This window comes from Engraulis encrasicolus, chromosome 5 (genome assembly GCF_034702125.1).
Source record: "Engraulis encrasicolus isolate BLACKSEA-1 chromosome 5, IST_EnEncr_1.0, whole genome shotgun sequence".
In the NCBI taxonomy this organism is placed as follows: domain Eukaryota; kingdom Metazoa; phylum Chordata; class Actinopteri; order Clupeiformes; family Engraulidae; genus Engraulis; species Engraulis encrasicolus.
Window position 1 is genome coordinate 27,775,668 of NC_085861.1, and position 5,000 is coordinate 27,780,667.

The 5,000-nt window shown below is 47.4% G+C and overlaps 1 protein-coding gene across 3 annotated transcripts in view; it reads right to left on the reverse strand.

Annotated features, from left to right (window-relative positions):
* The window catches only part of phactr4b (phosphatase and actin regulator 4b), an 88,346-nt gene that overhangs the window by 50,591 nt on the left and 32,755 nt on the right, over positions 1–5,000 (reverse strand). The gene's annotated exons all lie outside the window — the stretch shown is intronic.

Below are 5,000 nucleotides of genomic sequence, written 5' to 3' on the forward strand. Positions count from 1 at the left end.
CTCAAAGCCACTCTGACCCCAGCTGGTTTCTGCTATTCTTCTCCATGAATTTGCACTTCCAGCTGGAAAACGCCCATATTATAGCCCACGCAAGCCCCAGCCCAGTGTGACTTACTTCCTGCCATCAGTCAAGAGGTCCCAGCTGAGCACTGTGCCACTGCCCCCCCAGCCACATCATCCATGCCCAGCCTACACATCCATCATAAGCCATCGCACCAGCCCGTCCTCACCAGGGCTTGACACTGGCACCTGCCAACTAGCCAAATGCTGGTAAATTTTGGCTGTGGCTAGTAACAGTTTCACTCTCACTAGCCACTTTGACAGGTTATTTATATTTTATATATTTTTTAACTTGCATCAACTGTTTGTATTTAAATGCAAGAATAGTCTAAAGGAAAAAAAACTGACAACAAAGCTCTGGCTAGCAGAAAGGCTGAATGGCTAGTGACTCGGGAAAACCACTAGCCACAGTGGCCGGTGAGCAACAAAGTTAATGTCAAGCACTGGTCCTCACACCTAGCCTCCGCTACACCCCCATCTTCAGCCTCGCAGCCAAAACCAGTCAAGGGACTGATGAGGAAGAGACAGTTCAAGAGGAGAATATTCCGGAGTCAATGTGACGTAAGGTTCTAAATTGCCCTCAAAACAAACCCCTTGAAGAGACCGACAGGGGTCTAGAATGAATGGAGTTGAATGGGAAAGTCACGCCCATTTAGGAGACCGGAATTGAGCCCACCTTGTTGCATTGGTGAGGCATGTGCTTTATTTTTTTGTTACCAAATTGAGGATGTTTGCCATAAGCCTTATCCCCGTCACCAATCCCCAGCTAGTGTCTCCGAGGCCCCCAACCTTATCCAGCTACAGGCTAAACCCTCACCTTCAGCACAGCCTAAGAACCATCCCCAGCATTTTCCACCCATGTAGACCCAACCCAGCTCCATCACAACCCCCATCTCCATCCACACAGCCCAATCCGGAGCACTCTGCTCCATCTGCCTCGGATAGACAAGAAGCCATTAGCCAATATTCTGTTCGTCAACAACAGACAATTTCCCCTGATTTGTGCTGATCGAGCCAGAAGGACAGAGAGAGGGCGTGTGTGTGTGTGTGTGTGTGTGTGTGTGTGTGTGTGTGTGTGTGTGTGTGTGTGTGTGTGTGTGTGTGTGTGTGTGTGTGTGTGTGTGTGTGTGTGTGTGTGTGTGTGTGTGTGTCTCCAGTGCGCTGGGGGAGGGGAGGCATGTTCCAGCTATGTTCTTCATGTGCTCATGTGCTGAGTCACCCAGACCTCCCAGGGGACATCTTTCCTTCTTTTCTCCAGTCAGCAAATCCTGTTCAACATAGGCGGTAGGCGGTTTTTGCATTGAGCAAGGTCTGGCAATTGCCCAGGGCCTCGTCCAAACAGTGGCCTCGTCATCGTATTAAAATATTCCTGTTTTCAATCATCGATTATTATGTTATCATTTGAAGGGGGCCTCAAAATTGTTCTTTGCCCAAGGCCTCAGATTTCCTAAAACCGCCACTGCTTTTCAACTACATGCCTAGAGAACAAAAAAACACTGAGAGCATAGACCTCTCTGCAATGACAGTTCAATTTTCCAGATCTGGAACAGTGCTTTTGAAGCCTGACCTAATTCAGTTTTCCAGGCATTCTGGGGTTATCTGTATTTGTGGTAGTCACACAAAAACCTCACGTGTGAACAATGTTAAGACATTAATCTAAATCACCCCTAACATATACCACATTTCTCCTCAATTACTTTTGAAATCCACCCATCACTTTTTTTTTTGCTAATCTTTTCTGCCAGAAAGAGGCACGCAAAGTACAGAGACAGACAATGCACTGCATAACCTCATTGTGGTGGTCGTGGGTGATGTAATAAAATGACACAATTCAGTTACTGACTGAGAAAAGAGAAAAAGAGATTCCAACAGCTTTGTGTGACACTCTGGGATGCGCCAGAGACCAGACTCTGAATGGCAGTGCACAAAGCATTTAGTACAGAAAGTGACCAGTTCACACTTGGATGCCCATCCAGGGTACAGTGGTGGCTGATCTCACCAGGACCATTCTCTCCAAGGTCAAGCTCAGTGGTCATTCAAAAAGAAATGTAAAAAAAGTGATACATTTCTGCTTTTCAAAATGTTCCCCGTCAGGAAATGCTAGCACACTGGGGGTTGACACAGCTGTTATTCTTTGGGTTCCTGCCACCACCTCCTTTCATTTTATATCAAATGATCTTATAAGCACTGAAAGACCACCTACCAGTCTCCACACTTGAAGCAATCAATCAAATATCTTGGATTCTCCCTGCACGCTCTCTGAATCACTGTTTTTGCACCATGACTTTGTAACAGATTATAATTGTGATGCGTTTCCCAGTCTCCCTTGACTTCTTCTTCTCTCTTGTCCATGTGCCTACTCGCTTGTCTGCAACAAACCCCGTAATAGGTCTCTGCTGCCGTTGCTTCTCAATTAATCCCAAAAACTGAATGCATTTAAAGACCACCAAAACTAACTTTCAAAAAAACAAAAAAAACAAAAGAACAATGAAGAAATGGATGGCTTTAGAAAATGAGGCAATGAATGGGGGATTCTGTCTCAATAAAATGCTGCTGCCTGCCTGCCTGCCTGCCTGCCTGCCTGCCTGCCTGCCTGCCTGCCTGCCTGCCTGCCTGCCTGCCTGCCTGCCTGCCTGCCTGCCTGCCTGTCTACCTGCCTGCCTGCCTGCCTGCCTACCTCTCTGCCTGCCTGCCTGCCTGCCTGCCTGCCTGCCTGCCCGCCTGCCTGCTTGCCTGCCTGTCTGCCTGCCCGCCTGCCTGCCTGCCCGCCTGCCCGCCTGCCTAGGTTGAGCTCCATTTCACCCATTCACGCTGATCATTCCCATCACTGGTGCAATACAGCACACCAATGCACCTGCCCCTTCACGCCTCACTCTGGCTCTGCCCGTAAGGGACGCAAAACATTTGGCAATCCATATTCTATGCATGGATGTACGTCAGAGATTGAGAGAGAGAGAGACAGACAGAGAGAGGCAGGGGGGGCTGTGAGCATGGCGTGTACGTATGTATAGATCTGTGTGTGTGTGTGTGTGTGTGTGTGTGTGTGTGTGTGTGTGTGTGTGTGTGTGTGTGTGTGTGTGTGTGTGTGTGTGTGTGTGTGTGTGTGTGTGTGTGTGTTAATGACAGTGTGAAAGTGTGTGTGGGGGTTTTTGTGAGGTCATTAGAGAACCGTGTGTGGTGTTTTGAGTGTGTTTGTTTGATTGTGTGTGTGTGTGTTGCCGTTGGGAAGGCAGGCAGACAGCTTGCCTGGAGCAGCTTGTGTGTGTGTGTGTGTGTGTGTGTGTGTGTGTGTGTGTGTGTGTGTGTGTGTGTGTGTGTGTGTGTGTGTGTGTGTGTGTGTGTGTGTGTGTGTGTGCCTATTATATAAGAATCTGCCTTCACCAGAGGCACTGTGGAGAAACAGCTCTCCCTCTCCGTCCAAGTCCTCGCGCTGCCCTACAACCCCCTCCCTCATTACCCTTGCTCTATCCCTCCCTCTCACTTCCTCCCTTTCACTCTCCAACTTCCTCTCCGTCGAAAAAACTTCCCTTTTCACCCACATTCACTCCCATTCACCTGCACCCTTACGCTAGTTTGCCATTTCACTCGATTTTGCCACTCATTCACTCACACTCACATTTCCAATATGCCCCTCCTGTCTGTCAGTCTGTCTGACCCATCTCTCAACCCCGGTTGACTCATCATTACTACTTCAATCCTTCACTCTCTGAAATCCTAACAGTCTCACCATCAACTCCATCCCTCACTCCTGAAAATATATTGGCATACATTTTGTAAATTGACATTGAGATTGTTTAATAAGGATCATGTAAGTTTGGAAAAACGAATTTTAAACAGGTTTACAAAGTTTGGTGCAAAATGGCTGAAATCCCTCACTCCCGAGCCCTCTTTTTTATCTGGTCCCTCTTTCATCCTCAACTCACTCTCATTGACAACACCACCACCACTACCACTACCACCACCACCACCACCACTACTACTACTGCCACTACTACTACCACTACCACTACCACCACTACTACTACTATCAATACCACTACTACTACTACCACTACCACTACTATCAATACCACTACTACTACTACCACTACCACTACTACTACTACTACTACTACTACTACTATCAATACCACTACTACTACTACCACTACCACTACTACTACTACTAACACTACCACTACCACCACTACTACCACTACCACCACTACTACTACTACCACTACCACCACTACTTCTACTACCACTACCACTACCACTACCACCACTACCACTACTACCACCACTACCACTACCACTACTACCACTACCACTACTACCACCACTACCCCTACCACTACCACCACTACCACTACCACCACTACCACCACCACCACCACTACTACCACCACTACCACCACTACCACCACTACTACTAATAATAATAATAATAATAACTTTGTAGTTTTATAGTATAGTATCTATAACTTTTATAGATAGTGACTTTAAGGAACCCAAGGTCACTTTACAAAAAGGAGATGAGCCTTAAGGAATTGGGAAAGGTGAGGAAGGAAGGGTTAAATGGGACCATTAGGTCTCAGTGACGAGATTTGTGACTTGAGATACTTTTTGAACATAGCCAGAGCAGGGGAGAATGAGGATAAGTCCCCCAAAAGTTGTTGTGGCTAGGCTGACGGCGGGGAAACTGTTTTCTCCACGGAGGCGGTTAGGTCAGGAAGGGTGCGCCAATTACTCCAGGCCTTGTGGGTGTGTGGGTTCTGGGTATTGTTGAACACAGGAGGAAGAAGAGAACTCGCACACCAAGGGCTGCCGATGCAAGAAAGGTTTTTTAATCCATCAACTTAAAAAAAAAAAAAATAGAGTGCTACCAAGTGAGGGTGCAAACGTTTCGGTCCTCAGACCTTCATCAGTGCGGAGGCGGTGCATCAGAGAAGCTCGAGGCC